This window comes from Aquarana catesbeiana, linkage group LG03, assembly GCF_042186555.1.
Source record: "Aquarana catesbeiana isolate 2022-GZ linkage group LG03, ASM4218655v1, whole genome shotgun sequence".
NCBI lineage: Eukaryota > Metazoa > Chordata > Amphibia > Anura > Ranidae > Aquarana > Aquarana catesbeiana.
In genome coordinates this window covers 676,057,903-676,080,079 of record NC_133326.1, presented here as the reverse complement: position 1 = coordinate 676,080,079, position 22,177 = coordinate 676,057,903, and the positions used below count along the sequence as shown (strand labels likewise).

The 22,177-nt window shown below is 46.9% G+C and overlaps 9 non-coding genes across 9 annotated transcripts; all 9 read left to right on the top strand.

The window, feature by feature from the left end:
* Window positions 1-2,864: 2,864 nt before the first annotated feature.
* Window positions 2,865-2,946, top strand: TRNAS-GCU (transfer RNA serine (anticodon GCU)). Its single transcript has one exon. It is a non-coding gene; the product is annotated as a tRNA-Ser (tRNA).
* Window positions 2,947-7,800: 4,854 nt separating this feature from the next.
* Window positions 7,801-7,882, top strand: TRNAS-GCU (transfer RNA serine (anticodon GCU)). Its single transcript has one exon. It is a non-coding gene; the product is annotated as a tRNA-Ser (tRNA).
* A 6,158-nt stretch (window positions 7,883-14,040) lies between these two features.
* TRNAS-GCU (transfer RNA serine (anticodon GCU)) lies at window positions 14,041-14,122 on the top strand. The gene has a single exon. It is a non-coding gene; the product is annotated as a tRNA-Ser (tRNA).
* A 1,523-nt stretch (window positions 14,123-15,645) lies between these two features.
* Window positions 15,646-15,727, top strand: TRNAS-GCU (transfer RNA serine (anticodon GCU)). The gene has a single exon. It is a non-coding gene; the product is annotated as a tRNA-Ser (tRNA).
* Window positions 15,728-16,787: 1,060 nt separating this feature from the next.
* TRNAN-AUU (transfer RNA asparagine (anticodon AUU)) lies at window positions 16,788-16,861 on the top strand. The gene has a single exon. It is a non-coding gene; the product is annotated as a tRNA-Asn (tRNA).
* A 539-nt stretch (window positions 16,862-17,400) lies between these two features.
* TRNAS-GCU (transfer RNA serine (anticodon GCU)) lies at window positions 17,401-17,482 on the top strand. Its single transcript has one exon. It is a non-coding gene; the product is annotated as a tRNA-Ser (tRNA).
* Window positions 17,483-18,777: 1,295 nt separating this feature from the next.
* On the top strand, window positions 18,778-18,859 carry TRNAS-GCU (transfer RNA serine (anticodon GCU)). The gene has a single exon. It is a non-coding gene; the product is annotated as a tRNA-Ser (tRNA).
* Window positions 18,860-19,293: 434 nt separating this feature from the next.
* On the top strand, window positions 19,294-19,375 carry TRNAS-GCU (transfer RNA serine (anticodon GCU)). The gene has a single exon. It is a non-coding gene; the product is annotated as a tRNA-Ser (tRNA).
* A 2,640-nt stretch (window positions 19,376-22,015) lies between these two features.
* TRNAS-GCU (transfer RNA serine (anticodon GCU)) lies at window positions 22,016-22,097 on the top strand. Its single transcript has one exon. It is a non-coding gene; the product is annotated as a tRNA-Ser (tRNA).
* The last annotated feature ends 80 nt before the right edge of the window (window positions 22,098-22,177 follow it).

Sequence of the window (22,177 nt, the reverse complement as noted above, 5' to 3'; positions counted from 1 at the left end):
ACCGGGTGTTTGGGAAAACCAGTTAGGATGTTGGTAATATGCTCGTTAAGCCTTACGGATAAGGGGCGCTTGGTTCTTCCTACATATTGTAGGCCGCAAGGGCATTGAAGAAGGTACACCACTCGCTCTGTGGAACACGTGATAAATGGTCTGATCTCATATTCCATCTGAGTGCTGGTGGAAATAAAGTTATGTGTCCTTCTATGTGTGCAACCACTAAGGGAACAAACCCTACACCTCCTGCACTGATAAAAACCAGTCATGTATTCAAAAAATCCTTTTTTAATGAGAGGAGGATCTAAGACATTCGGAGCCACTCTATTTCTAAGCGAGGGGGCACCTCTATAAATTACCTGTGGTTTAGCCGGGAGGATAGGACCAAGCACATGGTCATTTTTAAGAACATGCCAATGTTTTTTTATTAGTTTAGCTACATTGTTATGTTGGAAGGAATAGGTGGTAATAAAAGGAATGGCGGGTAATCTCTCACGTTGAGGCTTCTTAGTTTCGAGTAAAGTACATCTATCAATCTTGGCCACTTCATCCAATGTGTTCCTCAAAGATGTCTCCACGTAGCCCTTTTCTAGGAAACGTTTTAATAGAATATCCGCTTGGGCTAGAAATTCAGCATGGTTAGAACAATTACGTTTTAAACGGATAAATTGGCTTTTCGGCACAGACTTCAACCAGGCCTCATGGTGGCAGCTGTCAGTCGGTATGTAAGAATTCCGATCTGTGTTTTTAAAGAAGGTGGCTGTGGTGAATTCCCCATCCTTCACACCAATCTTTAGGTCCAAGAAATTAATCTCGGACTGGCTGGCCTCATATGAAAGTTGGATCCCCCGGTCATTGTTATTCAACCCCACCATATATGCATCGAGATCATCACGATCACCATTCCATAGGAGGAGGATGTCATCTATGTATCTAGCCCACAACACCACCTGAGGTTTCTGTTGGGCATAGATGACATCCTCCTCCCACAGGGCCATAAAGAGGTTCGCCAAGCTGGGGGCATATTTTGCCCCCATGGCGACCCCCCTGTCCTGCCTATAAAACTGACCCCCAAACCAAAAATAATTTCTAGTGGCCACAAAGTGGAGTAATTGCATGATGAAACATATTTGTTCATCAAACAATGACGAATCTCGTCTAAGATAATATTCAACCGCAAACAACCCCAAGTCATGGGGTATTACGGTGTACAATGAGGCGACGTCCGCTGTCACCAACCACCAATTGGGCCCAGGGGTATAATTGGAGAGCAAATTGATTACATGACGGGTATCCTTTAGGTACGACGGCATCTTAGTAACTAATGGCTGCAGGTAGAAATCTATATACCTGCCCACCCGGGATGATACGGAATCAATTCCACTAACAATTGGACGTCCCGGGGGGCAGGTAGGATGCTTGTGAATTTTTGGCAGGTAATAAAGAACAGGGGTACGGGGGGCTTTCGGTACCAAATAGGATTTCTCCTTGTTATTTAGGATACCCTGCTCTGATCCAAACTTAATCAGCACCTCCAATTCTTTTTTATACTGAACTTTTGGGTCTGATCTAAGGGGGGTATAGGTGTCACGATCCCCCAATATATTAGACATTTCTTTGAGGTAATCTTTCCTGTCCAGAACTATAATGCCACCCCCCTTATCTGCTGGTCTGATTACTAAGTTTTTGTTGTGACACAAAGAGTCCAAACCAGTTTTCAAATTCCTGTCAAAATATACTCTTTTAAGGGGTAATTCCTCTAAATCTTTAAGGACTAGATCCTTAAACACCTTCAATGAAGGGGCTACAGCTCCAGGAGGATTGAAAAGGGAGGCATTTGATAACCCAGAGTGACGGTACTCATTGGGACCAGTTATAGTATTAGTAATAGGATTAGAGGTTAAATATCTCTTAATATTGACCTTACGGACAAATTTGTGCACATCTATAAAAGTTTGAAACTTATTTAAACCTCTCCCAGTCTGCACTTGACTGGGTTGCAAAGGACTTGCCCCAAGAGAGGCGCTGTGGCTTAGTTGGTGAAAGCGCCTGTCTAGTAAACAGGAGATCCTGAGTTCAAATCTCAGCAGTGCCTGCCGTGGAGTCTTTCCATTTATAAAGTTTTCAGTTTTGCGCAAGCTTAATGGCACCCTTGAGTCTCCCAAGCGTGGTAGGTTTCTAACCCGGTGCTAGCCTGATGGAAGACCTTGCCTCCAAAGATTTGAAAAATTCTCACAAGGGGCTTGCCCCAAGTGAGGCGCTGTGGCTTAGTTGGTGAAAGCGCCTGTCTAGTAAACAGGAGATCCTGAGTTCAAATCTCAGCAGTGTCTGCCACGGAGTCCTTCCATTTATAACATTTTCAGTATTGCACGAGCTCCATGTCCCCCCTCAGTCTGCCAAGCGTGGTAGATTACCAACCCAGTGCTGGACTTCTGGAAGACCTTGCCTCCAACGACTTGAAAAATTCTCACTGAACATACCAGCCTATTAGGCTAAAGATCAGTCCTGGATGCCCTTTTGAATGCAGGGGACTTGGTCTTTGGAGGGAGCACGCCTTCCCATCAACATTCTGGAGCAGAGAACAATTCAGGCCTCCCTTCAATGTTGGATACCTCTTCTTCTGTGAGAACCGCAGATGGGAATCCAGTTGGACAGACAATGCCATGGCTGTGGCCTACGTCAATCAACAAAGGGGGCCACCAAAGGTGGTACAGCACAGAAGGAAGCATATTGCCCCAGGAGAACATGGTGCTCAGACATACTCAGACTCCTGCCAGATTCTCCGTGTGCCCTCCCAGATTGCCGGAATCTGGCTAAGCCCTTCTCAAAAACCACAGACAAGAAACTGCACAAGGTTCTAGATCACACATGACGAGGTGGCCGAGTGGTTAAGGCGATGGACTGCTAATCCATTGTGCTCTGCACGCATGGGTTCGAATCCCATCCTCGTCGGTAGTTTAGTTCATAATCCATGTAAATGTGCGTAACGTAAAGCATCTTATGGCACGATAGTCTTCTACACATTGAAAAAAAAAAAAAAAAAAAAAAGGACACAGTCACCCTAGACAATCAATCTACCTACATTCCGTGCCCCTTATCTTCGGCCCAATCCACAGCACTCACCTCTGCACTCAATCACCCCCATGCATGGCTCTCACCTCTGCACCCAGCCGCCCCCAACCAGAGCTCTTCACATCCCTGACCGGACATAGCTCCCGCTTTTGTTCTCACCTCTGTGCACTCCCCTTCCCCTTCACAGCTCCAGCTCCAGCTCCAGCTCCAGCCCCAGCCCCAGCCCCGGCATTCCTATTACACACAGCGCTCACTCCTGCACCCACTCTGCACTTGACTGGGTTGCAAAGGACTTGCCCCAAGTGAGGCGCTGTGGCTTAGTTGGTGAAAGCAAAATAAACCATAAAAAATACCGCGCTAACATAAAGGTTGTGCTACTAATGATTAGTAGAATAAAACAAGCTGCAATCCTAGAGTGAGGCGTGCACACAAATATATAAAAGAAATCAAAAAAAGACTGCGCTAGAATACCTATTGAACACCTTGTATGATTAGGTAATTAATAAAAAAGCAATAAGTCAATTATTCAAAGGTAAATGAATGAAAATAGGTGAACCGAATATGACACAGATGATGACATTGAAATATATGTGTCAACTGCCAAGAATATGTCCAAAGGATTGGTGAAAATGTTCAAAAAAGAAAAGTGAGTCTCTGAAGTTAGAGCTTGATAAAGGGTGATCAAACGGTTAACACTCAGCACCCAGTGAGAAATCCTCCACCTTATAAGATATACGCTTACCAGAGATAAGCTGGATAATAGCTTATATATGGATATCCACACAGGGGACACAACTCTATGGACCTCCTCGCCAGGAAGGGGTAGACAGGAACTCTCTTGCAGCGGACCTCAGACAGCATACCAAGGGGACCCAGAAATAAAAGGAATTTCTTCCATAGTGTGAATCCGTTTTGTATTTTATTGTGAAATAAGGTAAAAACACTTACATAAAATCTGGTTAAAATCACAGAGACAGCCGGCCGGCTAGCATACACCCGTTCGGTGAGATGAAACGATGACGTCAGCGCGTCGACCTTCCGACGTACGTTTCGTCCTATTGGACGTCGTCATGGGAACGGGCGACGCACTGACTCATCGCTACTTATAGGAACAAATCGAAACCAAGCCTCGCTGTGAAGCTCGGATGGCGTCATCACAACATCCGGTTGGAAGGGGATGTGTGTATCAAATAACATAGCATAGGCTGACGTTTCCCTCGTCAGCCAATCATAGCATCCTATTGTGAGGGAAGAGTTAGATTAGTAAAACACATTGGAGGGCGTGATCGAAAACTGATACACGCCATCTAGTGGACTGAATGAAATAAACATTCAAAACCACATACTGTTGCGTGGAAGGAAAAAATAACCAGTAAATTAAAATAGAAAAAATAAAAAAGAAAAAAATTGAAAAAACTTATGTAGATAGAATTGTGATATCTAAATGTTAGAAAAAATGACTTATTGACGCCATCAGAGAATCAAAGGAAGCTTGCAAAATTGTATGAACATCATATCAATATAAATATTGTAATGCAAAAATAAAAATAAAATAAAACTCATCCAAATAATGCGTAGAGAATATCACCCCTCACATCCTACTCAGTAGATTAGATGAAATGATGATAGGATAATGGAATTTAAACCATACAGTATATTGATTTAAGAATTATCTAGAAAAGCGTTTAAATCTACGTCAACATTGAGCCCAAAGGGGGTATAACACTTCAATCTGTGTATCCAGGTCATCTCGAGTCTGGAAATCCCTCATAAAACAGACCCTCCCCTCCAATGTGGAGTGTACCTATCAATACCTAAAAAGATAGTTTTCCTGGGGTCACGATCATGTACTTCTAGGTAGTGTCTTGAGACCGGGTGTTTGGGAAAACCAGTTAGGATGTTGGTAATATGCTCGTTAAGCCTTACGGATAAGGGGCGCTTGGTTCTTCCTACATATTGTAGGCCGCAAGGGCATTGAAGAAGGTACACCACTCGCTCTGTGGAACACGTGATAAATGGTCTGATCTCATATTCCATCTGAGTGCTGGTGGAAATAAAGTTATGTGTCCTTCTATGTGTGCAACCACTAAGGGAACAAACCCTACACCTCCTGCACTGATAAAAACCAGTCATGTATTCAAAAAATCCTTTTTTAATGAGAGGAGGATCTAAGACATTCGGAGCCACTCTATTTCTAAGCGAGGGGGCACCTCTATAAATTACCTGTGGTTTAGCCGGGAGGATAGGACCAAGCACATGGTCATTTTTAAGAACATGCCAATGTTTTTTTATTAGTTTAGCTACATTGTTATGTTGGAAGGAATAGGTGGTAATAAAAGGAATGGCGGGTAATCTCTCACGTTGAGGCTTCTTAGTTTCGAGTAAAGTACATCTATCAATCTTGGCCACTTCATCCAATGTGTTCCTCAAAGATGTCTCCACGTAGCCCTTTTCTAGGAAACGTTTTAATAGAATATCCGCTTGGGCTAGAAATTCAGCATGGTTAGAACAATTACGTTTTAAACGGATAAATTGGCTTTTCGGCACAGACTTCAACCAGGCCTCATGGTGGCAGCTGTCAGTCGGTATGTAAGAATTCCGATCTGTGTTTTTAAAGAAGGTGGCTGTGGTGAATTCCCCATCCTTCACACCAATCTTTAGGTCCAAGAAATTAATCTCGGACTGGCTGGCCTCATATGAAAGTTGGATCCCCCGGTCATTGTTATTCAACCCCACCATATATGCATCGAGATCATCACGATCACCATTCCATAGGAGGAGGATGTCATCTATGTATCTAGCCCACAACACCACCTGAGGTTTCTGTTGGGCATAGATGACATCCTCCTCCCACAGGGCCATAAAGAGGTTCGCCAAGCTGGGGGCATATTTTGCCCCCATGGCGACCCCCCTGTCCTGCCTATAAAACTGACCCCCAAACCAAAAATAATTTCTAGTGGCCACAAAGTGGAGTAATTGCATGATGAAACATATTTGTTCATCAAACAATGACGAATCTCGTCTAAGATAATATTCAACCGCAAACAACCCCAAGTCATGGGGTATTACGGTGTACAATGAGGCGACGTCCGCTGTCACCAACCACCAATTGGGCCCAGGGGTATAATTGGAGAGCAAATTGATTACATGACGGGTATCCTTTAGGTACGACGGCATCTTAGTAACTAATGGCTGCAGGTAGAAATCTATATACCTGCCCACCCGGGATGATACGGAATCAATTCCACTAACAATTGGACGTCCCGGGGGGCAGGTAGGATGCTTGTGAATTTTTGGCAGGTAATAAAGAACAGGGGTACGGGGGGCTTTCGGTACCAAATAGGATTTCTCCTTGTTATTTAGGATACCCTGCTCTGATCCAAACTTAATCAGCACCTCCAATTCTTTTTTATACTGAACTTTTGGGTCTGATCTAAGGGGGGTATAGGTGTCACGATCCCCCAATATATTAGACATTTCTTTGAGGTAATCTTTCCTGTCCAGAACTATAATGCCACCCCCCTTATCTGCTGGTCTGATTACTAAGTTTTTGTTGTGACACAAAGAGTCCAAACCAGTTTTCAAATTCCTGTCAAAATATACTCTTTTAAGGGGTAATTCCTCTAAATCTTTAAGGACTAGATCCTTAAACACCTTCAATGAAGGGGCTACAGCTCCAGGAGGATTGAAAAGGGAGGCATTTGATAACCCAGAGTGACGGTACTCATTGGGACCAGTTATAGTATTAGTAATAGGATTAGAGGTTAAATATCTCTTAATATTGACCTTACGGACAAATTTGTGCACATCTATAAAAGTTTGAAACTTATTTAAACCTCTCCCAGTCTGCACTTGACTGGGTTGCAAAGGACTTGCCCCAAGAGAGGCGCTGTGGCTTAGTTGGTGAAAGCGCCTGTCTAGTAAACAGGAGATCCTGAGTTCAAATCTCAGCAGTGCCTGCCGTGGAGTCTTTCCATTTATAAAGTTTTCAGTTTTGCGCAAGCTTAATGGCACCCTTGAGTCTCCCAAGCGTGGTAGGTTTCTAACCCGGTGCTAGCCTGATGGAAGACCTTGCCTCCAAAGATTTGAAAAATTCTCACAAGGGGCTTGCCCCAAGTGAGGCGCTGTGGCTTAGTTGGTGAAAGCGCCTGTCTAGTAAACAGGAGATCCTGAGTTCAAATCTCAGCAGTGCCTGCCACGGAGTCCTTCCATTTATAACATTTTCAGTATTGCACGAGCTCCATGTCCCCCCTCAGTCTGCCAAGCGTGGTAGATTACCAACCCAGTGCTGGACTTCTGGAAGACCTTGCCTCCAACGACTTGAAAAATTCTCACTGAACATACCAGCCTATTAGGCTAAAGATCAGTCCTGGATGCCCTTTTGAATGCAGGGGACTTGGTCTTTGGAGGGAGCACGCCTTCCCATCAACATTCTGGAGCAGAGAACAATTCAGGCCTCCCTTCAATGTTGGATACCTCTTCTTCTGTGAGAACCGCAGATGGGAATCCAGTTGGACAGACAATGCCATGGCTGTGGCCTACGTCAATCAACAAAGGGGGCCACCAAAGGTGGTACAGCACAGAAGGAAGCATATTGCCCCAGGAGAACATGGTGCTCAGACATACTCAGACTCCTGCCAGATTCTCCGTGTGCCCTCCCAGATTGCCGGAATCTGGCTAAGCCCTTCTCAAAAACCACAGACAAGAAACTGCACAAGGTTCTAGATCACACATGACGAGGTGGCCGAGTGGTTAAGGCGATGGACTGCTAATCCATTGTGCTCTGCACGCATGGGTTCGAATCCCATCCTCGTCGGTAGTTTAGTTCATAATCCATGTAAATGTGCGTAACGTAAAGCATCTTATGGCACGATAGTCTTCTACACATTGAAAAAAAAAAAAAAAAAAAAAAAGGACACAGTCACCCTAGACAATCAATCTACCTACATTCCGTGCCCCTTATCTTCGGCCCAATCCACAGCACTCACCTCTGCACTCAATCACCCCCATGCATGGCTCTCACCTCTGCACCCAGCCGCCCCCAACCAGAGCTCTTCACATCCCTGACCGGACATAGCTCCCGCTTTTGTTCTCACCTCTGTGCACTCCCCTTCCCCTTCACAGCTCCAGCTCCAGCTCCAGCCCCAGCCCCAGCCCCGGCATTCCTATTACACACAGCGCTCACTCCTGCACCCACTCTGCACTTGACTGGGTTGCAAAGGACTTGCCCCAAGTGAGGCGCTGTGGCTTAGTTGGTGAAAGCAAAATAAACCATAAAAAATACCGCGCTAACATAAAGGTTGTGCTACTAATGATTAGTAGAATAAAACAAGCTGCAATCCTAGAGTGAGGCGTGCACACAAATATATAAAAGAAATCAAAAAAAGACTGCGCTAGAATACCTATTGAACACCTTGTATGATTAGGTAATTAATAAAAAAGCAATAAGTCAATTATTCAAAGGTAAATGAATGAAAATAGGTGAACCGAATATGACACAGATGATGACATTGAAATATATGTGTCAACTGCCAAGAATATGTCCAAAGGATTGGTGAAAATGTTCAAAAAAGAAAAGTGAGTCTCTGAAGTTAGAGCTTGATAAAGGGTGATCAAACGGTTAACACTCAGCACCCAGTGAGAAATCCTCCACCTTATAAGATATACGCTTACCAGAGATAAGCTGGATAATAGCTTATCTATGGATATCCACACAGGGGACACAACTCTATGGACCTCCTCGCCAGGAAGGGGTAGACAGGAACTCTCTTGCAGCGGACCTCAGACAGCATACCAAGGGGACCCAGAAATAAAAGGAATTTCTTCCATAGTGTGAATCCGTTTTGTATTTTATTGTGAAATAAGGTAAAAACACTTACATAAAATCTGGTTAAAATCACAGAGACAGCCGGCCGGCTAGCATACACCCGTTCGGTGAGATGAAACGATGACGTCAGCGCGTCGACCTTCCGACGTACGTTTCGTCCTATTGGACGTCGTCATGGGAACGGGCGACGCACTGACTCATCGCTACTTATAGGAACAAATCGAAACCAAGCCTCGCTGTGAAGCTCGGATGGCGTCATCACAACATCCGGTTGGAAGGGGATGTGTGTATCAAATAACATAGCATAGGCTGACGTTTCCCTCGTCAGCCAATCATAGCATCCTATTGTGAGGGAAGAGTTAGATTAGTAAAACACATTGGAGGGCGTGATCGAAAACTGATACACGCCATCTAGTGGACTGAATGAAATAAACATTCAAAACCACATACTGTTGCGTGGAAGGAAAAAATAACCAGTAAATTAAAATAGAAAAAATAAAAAAGAAAAAAATTGAAAAAACTTATGTAGATAGAATTGTGATATCTAAATGTTAGAAAAAATGACTTATTGACGCCATCAGAGAATCAAAGGAAGCTTGCAAAATTGTATGAACATCATATCAATATAAATATTGTAATGCAAAAATAAAAATAAAATAAAACTCATCCAAATAATGCGTAGAGAATATCACCCCTCACATCCTACTCAGTAGATTAGATGAAATGATGATAGGATAATGGAATTTAAACCATACAGTATATTGATTTAAGAATTATCTAGAAAAGCGTTTAAATCTACGTCAACATTGAGCCCAAAGGGGGTATAACACTTCAATCTGTGTATCCAGGTCATCTCGAGTCTGGAAATCCCTCGTAAAACAGACCCTCCCCTCCAATGTGGAGTGTACCTATCAATACCTAAAAAGATAGTTTTCCTGGGGTCACGATCATGTACTTCTAGGTAGTGTCTTGAGACCGGGTGTTTGGGAAAACCAGTTAGGATGTTGGTAATATGCTCGTTAAGCCTTACGGATAAGGGGCGCTTGGTTCTTCCTACATATTGTAGGCCGCAAGGGCATTGAAGAAGGTACACCACTCGCTCTGTGGAACACGTGATAAATGGTCTGATCTCATATTCCATCTGAGTGCTGGTGGAAATAAAGTTATGTGTCCTTCTATGTGTGCAACCACTAAGGGAACAAACCCTACACCTCCTGCACTGATAAAAACCAGTCATGTATTCAAAAAATCCTTTTTTAATGAGAGGAGGATCTAAGACATTCGGAGCCACTCTATTTCTAAGCGAGGGGGCACCTCTATAAATTACCTGTGGTTTAGCCGGGAGGATAGGACCAAGCACATGGTCATTTTTAAGAACATGCCAATGTTTTTTTATTAGTTTAGCTACATTGTTATGTTGGAAGGAATAGGTGGTAATAAAAGGAATGGCGGGTAATCTCTCACGTTGAGGCTTCTTAGTTTCGAGTAAAGTACATCTATCAATCTTGGCCACTTCATCCAATGTGTTCCTCAAAGATGTCTCCACGTAGCCCTTTTCTAGGAAACGTTTTAATAGAATATCCGCTTGGGCTAGAAATTCAGCATGGTTAGAACAATTACGTTTTAAACGGATAAATTGGCTTTTCGGCACAGACTTCAACCAGGCCTCATGGTGGCAGCTGTCAGTCGGTATGTAAGAATTCCGATCTGTGTTTTTAAAGAAGGTGGCTGTGGTGAATTCCCCATCCTTCACACCAATCTTTAGGTCCAAGAAATTAATCTCGGACTGGCTGGCCTCATATGAAAGTTGGATCCCCCGGTCATTGTTATTCAACCCCACCATATATGCATCGAGATCATCACGATCACTATTCCATAGGAGGAGGATGTCATCTATGTATCTAGCCCACAACACCACCTGAGGTTTCTGTTGGGCATAGATGACATCCTCCTCCCACAGGGCCATAAAGAGGTTCGCCAAGCTGGGGGCATATTTTGCCCCCATGGCGACCCCCCTGTCCTGCCTATAAAACTGACCCCCAAACCAAAAATAATTTCTAGTGGCCACAAAGTGGAGTAATTGCATGATGAAACATATTTGTTCATCAAACAATGACGAATCTCGTCTAAGATAATATTCAACCGCAAACAACCCCAAGTCATGGGGTATTACGGTGTACAATGAGGCGACGTCCGCTGTCACCAACCACCAATTGGGCCCAGGGGTATAATTGGAGAGCAAATTGATTACATGACGGGTATCCTTTAGGTACGACGGCATCTTAGTAACTAATGGCTGCAGGTAGAAATCTATATACCTGCCCACCCGGGATGATACGGAATCAATTCCACTAACAATTGGACGTCCCGGGGGGCAGGTAGGATGCTTGTGAATTTTTGGCAGGTAATAAAGAACAGGGGTACGGGGGGCTTTCGGTACCAAATAGGATTTCTCCTTGTTATTTAGGATACCCTGCTCTGATCCAAACTTAATCAGCACCTCCAATTCTTTTTTATACTGAACTTTTGGGTCTGATCTAAGGGGGGTATAGGTGTCACGATCCCCCAATATATTAGACATTTCTTTGAGGTAATCTTTCCTGTCCAGAACTATAATGCCACCCCCCTTATCTGCTGGTCTGATTACTAAGTTTTTGTTGTGACACAAAGAGTCCAAACCAGTTTTCAAATTCCTGTCAAAATATACTCTTTTAAGGGGTAATTCCTCTAAATCTTTAAGGACTAGATCCTTAAACACCTTCAATGAAGGGGCTACAGCTCCAGGAGGATTGAAAAGGGAGGCATTTGATAACCCAGAGTGACGGTACTCATTGGGACCAGTTATAGTATTAGTAATAGGATTAGAGGTTAAATATCTCTTAATATTGACCTTACGGACAAATTTGTGCACATCTATAAAAGTTTGAAACTTATTTAAACCTCTCGGTGGTGCAAATTTGAGACCCTTGTTGAGTAAGGATTTCTCAGAATCATTTAAGGAAACAGAACTTAAATTAAATATACCATTACTGGTTATGCTTTTATCCTTTTTAGATCGCACCCGCCTCCCCCCTCTAGTTCCTCTCTTTGGTCGGCTGGCCTTTTGGTGCCTTGGCCTGGCCTGTGAAAACCCCATTTCTGGTAATTGGAGTTGGAGGGGCCCGGTATGTTCCCATCATCCATGGGTCCCCCCAATCTGGGATGGAACTGTGGAGCCAATTCATTGCGTACTTCCATGATAGTAGAACTGGTAGGGGGGCCATCGAGGTCGCTTAAAGGGTAAAATTGATTGTGGGTACTAATATTGTATTCTGAGTACCCTCTGCTGTAATTTCTGGGTCCAGAATTCTGAAATTCTCGAGACCTACCTTCATAGTACCCTGTATTGGGGTCATAATTGGGGCCATAAGAACGGTCTGGGTGGGCTTCAAAATTAAAAATGCGGGGAGATGGCAAATGGTCCTCATATCCATTGTATTGATCGTGTGGTCTACCCCCAATAGGGTGACCACCCATAGGTCTTTTATTACCAAAACCTCTACCCCTCCCACGTCCTCCATGGTTAGAACCACCTGTCCCACGAGATCGTCTTGATTGTGAGGGCGGGTAATAAGATGGAGCACCACCCCTCTCCCCACCCCCTCGTCTAAAGGAAGAGGGTTGTGTCCCTTGTTGGGACCTGCCAGAGAGGCCATTAAGGCCTCTCGGGAAAGGCCCGGAAAGGTTGGGCTGTGATGGAGGGGGGGCACGTATCATGGCTGGGGGTGGTCCTCCTGGGTTAGATGGACCCCACTCCATATTTTCAGCTGAGTTTTGCTCAGCTAACAGTTTTTTTTGCCATTCAAAGACTACTGCCCCTTGGTAGTCCAATAGGTCTCTATTGTATTTCTTTTTCTTTTTATTTCTCTGGTCTCTCTCCTCCTTTTCTAACAAGGAGAGGAGGGAGAGCGATTTTTCTTTGTAGTCATTACTCTCCTTAAGGGGGTTTAGTTTCTCTTTAATAATCTTGATTTCATCGTCTAGTCTGATGCCCCAAGTGAGGCGCTGTGGCTTACATGGCTCTCACCTCTGCACCCAGCCGCCCCCAACCAGAGCTCTTCACATCCCTGACCGGACATAGCTCCCGCTTTTGTTCTCCCCTCTGTCCACAGCTTTAACCTCTGTGCACTCCCCTTCCCCTTCACAGCTCCAGCTCCAGCTCCAGCCCCAGCCCCAGCCCCGGCATTCCTATTACACACAGCGCTCACTCCTGCACCCACTCTGCACTTGACTGGGTTGCAAAGGACTTGCCCCAAGTGAGGCGCTGTGGCTTAGTTGGTGAAAGCGCCTGTCTAGTAAACAGGAGATCCTGAGTTCAAATCTCAGCAGTGCCTGCCGTGGAGTCTTTCCATTTATAAAGTTTTCAGTTTTGCGCAAGCTTAATGGCACCCTTGAGTCTCCCAAGCGTGGTAGGTTTCTAACCCGGTGCTAGCCTGACGGAAGACCTTGCCTCCAAAGATTTGAAAAATTCTCACAAGGGGCTTGCCCCAAGTGAGGCGCTGTGGCTTAGTTGGTGAAAGCGCCAGTCTAGTAAACAGGAGATCCTGAGTTCAAATCTCAGCAGTGCCTGCCACGGAGTCCTTCCATTTATAACATTTTCAGTATTGCACGAGCTCCATGTCCCCCCTCAGTCTGCCAAGCGTGGTAGATTACCAACCCAGTGCTGGACTTCTGGAAGACCTTGCCTCCAACGACTTGAAAAATTCTCACTGAACATACCAGCCTATTAGGCTAAAGATCAGTCCTGGATGCCCTTTTGAATGCAGGGGACTTGGTCTTTGGAGGGAGCACGCCTTCCCATCAACATTCTGGAGCAGAGAACAATTCAGGCCTCCCTTCAATGTTGGATACCTCTTCTTCTGTGAGAACCGCAGATGGGAATCCAGTTGGACAGACAATGCCATGGGTGTGGCCTACGTCAATCACCAAGGGGGTCACCAAAGGTGGTACAGCTCAGAAGGAAGCATATTGCCCCAGGAGAACATGGTGCTCAGACATACTCAGACTCCTGCCAGATTCTCCGTGTGCCCTCCCAGATTGCCGGAATCTGGCTAAGCCCTTCTCAAAAACCACAGACAAGAAACTGCACAAGGTTCTAGATCACACATGACGAGGTGGCCGAGTGGTTAAGGCGATGGACTGCTAATCCATTGTGCTCTGCACGCATGGGTTCGAATCCCATCCTCGTCGGTAGTTTAGTTCATAATCCATGTAAATGTGCGTAACGTAAAGCATCTTATGGCACGATAGTCTTCTACACATTGAAAAAAAAAAAAAAAAAAAAAAAAAAAAAGGACACAGTCACCCTAGACAATCAATCTACCTACATTCCGTGCCCCTTATCTTCGGCCCAATCCACAGCACTCACCTCTGCACTCAATCACCCCCATGCATGGCTCTCACCTCTGCACCCAGCCGCCCCCAACCAGAGCTCTTCACATCCCTGACCGGACATAGCTCCCGCTTTTGTTCTCCCCTCTGTCCACAGCTTTAACCTCTGTGCACTCCCCTTCCCCTTCACAGCTCCAGCTCCAGCCCCAGCCCCAGCCCCGGCATTCCTATTACACACAGCGCTCACTCCTGCACCCACTCTGCACTTGACTGGGTTGCAAAGGACTTGCCCCAAGTGAGGCGCTGTGGCTTAGTTGGTGAAAGCGCCTGTCTAGTAAACAGGAGATCCTGAGTTCAAATCTCAGCAGTGCCTGCCGTGGAGTCTTTCCATTTATAAAGTTTTCAGTTTTGCGCAAGCTTAATGGCACCCTTGAGTCTCCCAAGCGTGGTAGGTTTCTAACCCGGTGCTAGCCTGACGGAAGACCTTGCCTCCAAAGATTTGAAAAATTCTCACAAGGGGCTTGCCCCAAGTGAGGCGCTGTGGCTTAGTTGGTGAAAGCGCCTGTCTAGTAAACAGGAGATCCTGAGTTCAAATCTCAGCAGTGCCTGCCGTGGAGTCTTTCCATTTATAAAGTTTTCAGTTTTGCGCAAGCTTAATGGCACCCTTGAGTCTCCCAAGCATGGTAGGTTTCTAACCCGGTGCTAGCCTGACGGAAGACCTTGCCTCCAAAGATTTGAAAAATTCTCACAAGGGGCTTGCCCCAAGTGAGGCGCTGTGGCTTAGTTGGTGAAAGCGCCTGTCTAGTAAACAGGAGATCCTGAGTTCAAATCTCAGCAGTGCCTGCCACGGAGTCCTTCCATTTATAACATTTTCAGTATTGCACGAGCTCCATGTCCCCCCTCAGTCTGCCAAGCGTGGTAGATTACCAACCCAGTGCTGGACTTCTGGAAGACCTTGCCTCCAACGACTTGAAAAATTCTCACTGAACATACCAGCCTATTAGGCTAAAGATCAGTCCTGGATGCCCTTTTGAATGCAGGGGACTTGGTCTTTGGAGGGAGCACGCCTTCCCATCAACATTCTGGAGCAGAGAACAATTCAGGCCTCCCTTCAATGTTGGATACCTCTTCTTCTGTGAGAACCGCAGATGGGAATCCAGTTGGACAGACAATGCCATGGGTGTGGCCTACGTCAATCACCAAGGGGGTCACCAAAGGTGGTACAGCTCAGAAGGAAGCATATTGCCCCAGGAGAACATGGTGCTCAGACATACTCAGACTCCTGCCAGATTCTCCGTGTGCCCTCCCAGATTGCCGGAATCTGGCTAAGCCCTTCTCAAAAACCACAGACAAGAAACTGCACAAGGTTCTAGATCACACATGACGAGGTGGCCGAGTGGTTAAGGCGATGGACTGCTAATCCATTGTGCTCTGCACGCATGGGTTCGAATCCCATCCTCGTCGGTAGTTTAGTTCATAATCCATGTAAATGTGCGTAACGTAAAGCATCTTATGGCACGATAGTCTTCAACACATTGAAAAAAAAAAAAAAAAAAGGACACAGTCACCCTAGACAATCAATCTACCTACATTCCGTGCCCCTTATCTTCGGCCCAATCCACAGCACTCACCTCTGCACTCAATCACCCCCATGCATGGCTCTCACCTCTGCACCCAGCCGCCCCCAACCAGAGCTCCTCACATCCCTGACCGGACATAGCTCCCGCTTTTGTTCTCCCCTCTGTCCACAGCTTTAACCTCTGTGCACTCCCCTTCCCCTTCACAGCTCCAGCTCCAGCTCCAGCCCCAGCCCCAGCCCCGGCATTCCTATTACACACAGCGCTCACTCCTGCACCCACTCTGCACTTGACTGGGTTGCAAAGGACTTGCCCCAAGTGAGGCGCTGTGGCTTAGTTGGTGAAAGCGCCTGTCTAGTAAACAGGAGATCCTGAGTTCAAATCTCAGCAGTGCCTGCCGTGGAGTCTTTCCATTTATAAAGTTTTCAGTTTTGCGCAAGCTTAATGGCACCCTTGAGTCTCCCAAGCGTGGTAGGTTTCTAACCCGGTGCTAGCCTGACGGAAGACCTTGCCACATCCCTGACCGGACATAGCTCCCGCTTTTGTTCTCCCCTCTGTCCACAGCTTTAACCTCTGTGCACTCCCCTTCCCCTTCACAGCTCCAGCTCCAGCTCCAGCCCCAGCCCCAGCCCCGGCATTCCTATTACACACAGCGCTCACTCCTGCACCCACTCTGCACTTGACTGGGTTGCAAAGGACTTGCCCCAAGTGAGGCGCTGTGGCTTAGTTGGTGAAAGCGCCTGTCTAGTAAACAGGAGATCCTGAGTTCAAATCTCAGCAGTGCCTGCCGTGGAGTCTTTCCATTTATAAAGTTTTCAGTTTTGCGCAAGCTTAATGGCACCCTTGAGTCTCCCAAGCGTGGTAGGTTTCTAACCCGGTGCTAGCCTGACGGAAGACCTTGCCTCCAAAGATTTGAAAAATTCTCACAAGGGGCTTGCCCCAAGTGAGGCGCTGTGGCTTAGTTGGTGAAAGCGCCTGTCTATTAAACAGGAGATCCTGAGTTCAAATCTCAGCAGTACCTGCCACGGAGTCCTTCCATTTATAACATTTTCAGTATTGCACGAGCTCCATGTCCCCCCTCAGTCTGCCAAGCGTGGTAGATTACCAACCCAGTGCTGGACTTCTGGAAGACCTTGCCTCCAACGACTTGAAAAATTCTCACTGAACATACCAGCCTATTAGGCTAAAGATCAGTCCTGGATGCCCTTTTGAATGCAGGGGACTTGGTCTTTGGAGGGAGCACGCCTTCCCATCAACATTCTGGAGCAGAGAACAATTCAGGCCTCCCTTCAATGTTGGATACCTCTTCTTCTGTGAGAACCGCAGATGGGAATCCAGTTGGACAGACAATGCCATGGGTGTGGCCTACGTCAATCACCAAGGGGGTCACCAAAGGTGGTACAGCTCAGAAGGAAGCATATTGCCCCAGGAGAACATGGTGCTCAGACATACTCAGACTCCTGCCAGATTCTCCGTGTGCCCTCCCAGATTGCCGGAATCTGGCTAAGCCCTTCTCAAAAACCACAGACAAGAAACTGCACAAGGTTCTAGATCACACATGACGAGGTGGCCGAGTGGTTAAGGCGATGGACTGCTAATCCATTGTGCTCTGCACGCATGGGTTTGAATCCCATCCTCGTCGGTAGTTTAGTTCATAATCCATGTAAATGTGCGTAACGTAAAGCATCTTATGGCACGATAGTCTTCAACACATTGAAAAAAAAAAAAAAAAAAAAAAAAAAAAAAGGACACAGTCACCCTAGACAATCAATCTACCTACATTCCGTGCCCCTTATCTTCGGCCCAATCCACAGCACTCACCTCTGCACTCAATCACCCCCATGCATGGCTCTCACCTCTGCACCCAGCCGCCCCCAACCAGAGCTCTTCACATCCCTGACCGGACATAGCTCCCGCTTTTGTTCTCCCCTCTGTCCACAGCTTTAACCTCTGTGCACTCCCCTTCCCCTTCACAGCTCCAGCTCCAGCTCCAGCCCCAGCCCCAGCCCCGGCATTCCTATTACACACAGCGCTCACTCCTGCACCCACTCTGCACTTGACTGGGTTGCAAAGGACTTGCCCCAAGTGAGGCGCTGTGGCTTAGTTGGTGAAAGCGCCTGTCTAGTAAACAGGAGATCCTGAGTTCAAATCTCAGCAGTGCCTGCCGTGGAGTCTTTCCATTTATAAAGTTTTCAGTTTTGCGCAAGCTTAATGGCACCCTTGAGTCTCCCAAGCGTGGTAGGTTTCTAACCCGGTGCTAGCCTGACGGAAGACCTTGCCTCCAAAGATTTGAAAAATTCTCACAAGGGGCTTGCCCCAAGTGAGGCGCTGTGGCTTAGTTGGTGAAAGCGCCTGTCTAGTAAACAGGAGATCCTGAGTTCAAATCTCAGCAGTGCCTGCCACGGAGTCCTTCCATTTATAACATTTTCAGTATTGCACGAGCTCCATGTTCCCCCTCAGTCTGCCAAGCGTGGTAGATTACCAACCCAGTGCTGGACTTCTGGAAGACCTTGCCTCCAACGACTTGAAAAATTCTCACTGAACATACCAGCCTATTAGGCTAAAGATCAGTCCTGGATGCCCTTTTGAATGCAGGGGACTTGGTCTTTGGAGGGAGCACGCCTTCCCATCAACATTCTGGAGCAGAGAACAATTCAGGCCTCCCTTCAATGTTGGATACCTCTTCTTCTGTGAGAACCGCAGATGGGAATCCAGTTGGACAGACAATGCCATGGGTGTGGCCTACGTCAATCACCAAGGGGGTCACCAAATGTGGTACAGCTCAGAAGGAAGCATATTGCCCCAGGAGAACATGGTGCTCAGACATACTCAGACTCCTGCCAGATTCTCCGTGTGCCCTCCCAGATTGCCGGAATCTGGCTAAGCCCTTCTCAAAAACCACAGACAAGAAACTGCACAAGGTTCTAGATCACACATGACGAGGTGGCCGAGTGGTTAAGGCGATGGACTGCTAATCCATTGTGCTCTGCACGCATGGGTTCGAATCCCATCCTCGTCGGTAGTTTAGTTCATAATCCATGTAAATGTGCGTAACGTAAAGCATCTTATGGCACGATAGTCTTCAACACATTGAAAAAAAAAAAAAAAAAAAGGACACAGTCTGCCCCAAGTGAGGCGCTGTGGCTTAGTTGGTGAAAGCGCCTGTCTAGTAAACAGGAGATCCTGAGTTCAAATCTCAGCAGTGCCTGCCGTGGAGTCTTTCCATTTATAAAGTTTTCAGTTTTGCGCAAGCTTAATGGCACCCTTGAGTCAAGGGGGTCACCAAAGGTGGTACAGCTCAGAAGGAAGCATATTGCCCCAGGAGAACATGGTGCTCAGACATACTCAGACTCCTGCCAGATTCTCCGTGTGCCCTCCCAGATTGCCGGAATCTGGCTAAGCCCTTCTCAAAAACCACAGACAAGAAACTGCACAAGGTTCTAGATCACACATGACGAGGTGGCCGAGTGGTTAAGGCGATGGACTGCTAATCCATTGTGCTCTGCACGCATGGGTTCGAATCCCATCCTCGTCGGTAGTTTAGTTCATAATCCATGTAAATGTGCGTAACGTAAAGCATCTTATGGCACGATAGTCTTCAACACATTGAAAAAAAAAAAAAAAAAAAAAAAAAAAAGGACACAGTCACCCTAGACAATCAATCTACCTACATTCCGTGCCCCTTATCTTCGGCCCAATCCACAGCACTCACCTCTGCACTCAATCACCCCCATGCATGGCTCTCACCTCTGCACCCAGCCGCCCCCAACCAGAGCTCTTCACATCCCTGACCGGACATAGCTCCCGCTTTTGTTCTCCCCTCTGTCCACAGCTTTAACCTCTGTGCACTCCCCTTCCCCTTCACAGCTCCAGCTCCAGCTCCAGCCCCAGCCCCAGCCCCGGCATTCCTATTACACACAGCGCTCACTCCTGCACCCACTCTGCACTTGACTGGGTTGCAAAGGACTTGCCCCAAGTGAGGCGCTGTGGCTTAGTTGGTGAAAGCGCCTGTCTAGTAAACAGGAGATCCTGAGTTCAAATCTCAGCAGTGCCTGCCGTGGAGTCTTTCCATTTATAAAGTTTTCAGTTTTGCGCAAGCTTAATGGCACCCTTGAGTCTCCCAAGCGTGGTAGGTTTCTAACCCGGTGCTAGCCTGACGGAAGACCTTGCCTCCAAAGATTTGAAAAATTCTCACAAGGGGCTTGCCCCAAGTGAGGCGCTGTGGCTTAGTTGGTGAAAGCGCCTGTCTAGTAAACAGGAGATCCTGAGTTCAAATCTCAGCAGTGCCTGCCACGGAGTCCTTCCATTTATAACATTTTCAGTATTGCACGAGCTCCATGTCCCCCCTCAGTCTGCCAAGCGTGGTAGATTACCAACCCAGTGCTGGACTTCTGGAAGACCTTGCCTCCAACGACTTGAAAAATTCTCACTGAACATACCAGCCTATTAGGCTAAAGATCAGTCCTGGATGCCCTTTTGAATGCAGGGGACTTGGTCTTTGGAGGGAGCACGCCTTCCCATCAACATTCTGGAGCAGAGAACAATTCAGGCCTCCCTTCAATGTTGGATACCTCTTCTTCTGTGAGAACCGCAGATGGGAATCCAGTTGGACAGACAATGCCATGGGTGTGGCCTACGTCAATCACCAAGGGGGTCACCAAAGGTGGTACAGCTCAGAAGGAAGCATATTGCCCCAGGAGAACATGGTGCTCAGACATACTCAGACTCCTGCCAGATTCTCCGTGTGCCCTCCCAGATTGCCGGAATCTGGCTAAGCCCTTCTCAAAAACCACAGACAAGAAACTGCACAAGGTTCTAGATCACACATGACGAGGTGGCCGAGTGGTTAAGGCGATGGACTGCACGCATGGGTTCGAATCCCATCCTCGTCGGTAGTTTAGTTCATAATCCATGTAAATGTGCGTAACGTAAAGCATCTTATGGCACGATAGTCTTCAACACATTGAAAAAAAAAAAAAAAAAAGGACACAGTCACCCTAGACAATCAATCTACCTACATTCCGTGCCCCTTATCTTCGGCCCAATCCACAGCACTCACCTCTGCACTCAATCACCCCCATGCATGGCTCTCACCTCTGCACCCAGCCGCCCCCAACCAGAGCTCTTCACATCCCTGACCGGACATAGCTCCCGCTTTTGTTCTCCCCTCTGTCCACAGCTTTAACCTCTGTGCACTCCCCTTCCCCTTCACAGCTCCAGCTCCAGCTCCAGCCCCAGCCCCAGCCCCGGCATTCCTATTACACACAGCGCTCACTCCTGCACCCACTCTGCACTTGACTGGGTTGCAAAGGACTTGCCCCAAGTGAGGCGCTGTGGCTTAGTTGGTGAAAGCGCCTGTCTAGTAAACAGGAGATCCTGAGTTCAAATCTCAGCAGTGCCTGCCGTGGAGTCTTTCCATTTATAAAGTTTTCAGTTTTGCGCAAGCTTAATGGCACCCTTGAGTCTCCCAAGCGTGGTAGGTTTCTAACCCGGTGCTAGCCTGACGGAAGACCTTGCCTCCAAAGATTTGAAAAATTCTCACAAGGGGCTTGCCCCAAGTGAGGCGCTGTGGCTTAGTTGGTGAAAGCGCCTGTCTAGTAAACAGGAGATCCTGAGTTCAAATCTCAGCAGTGCCTGCCACGGAGTCCTTCCATTTATAACATTTTCAGTATTGCACGAGCTCCATGTCCCCCCTCAGTCTGCCAAGCGTGGTAGATTACCAACCCAGTGCTGGACTTCTGGAAGACCTTGCCTCCAACGACTTGAAAAATTCTCACTGAACATACCAGCCTATTAGGCTAAAGATCAGTCCTGGATGCCCTTTTGAATGCAGGGGACTTGGTCTTTGGAGGGAGCACGCCTTCCCATCAACATTCTGGAGCAGAGAACAATTCAGGCCTCCCTTCAATGTTGGATACCTCTTCTTCTGTGAGAACCGCAGATGGGAATCCAGTTGGACAGACAATGCCATGGGTGTGGCCTACGTCAATCACCAAGGGGGTCACCAAAGGTGGTACAGCTCAGAAGGAAGCATATTGCCCCAGGAGAACATGGTGCTCAGACATACTCAGACTCCTGCCAGATTCTCCGTGTGCCCTCCCAGATTGCCGGAATCTGGCTAAGCCCTTCTCAAAAACCACAGACAAGAAACTGCACAAGGTTCTAGATCACACATGACGAGGTGGCCGAGTGGTTAAGGCGATGGACTGCTAATCCATTGTGCTCTGCACGCATGGGTTCGAATCCCATCCTCGTCGGTAGTTTAGTTCATAATCCATGTAAATGTGCGTAACGTAAAGCATCTTATGGCACGATAGTCTTCAACACATTGAAAAAA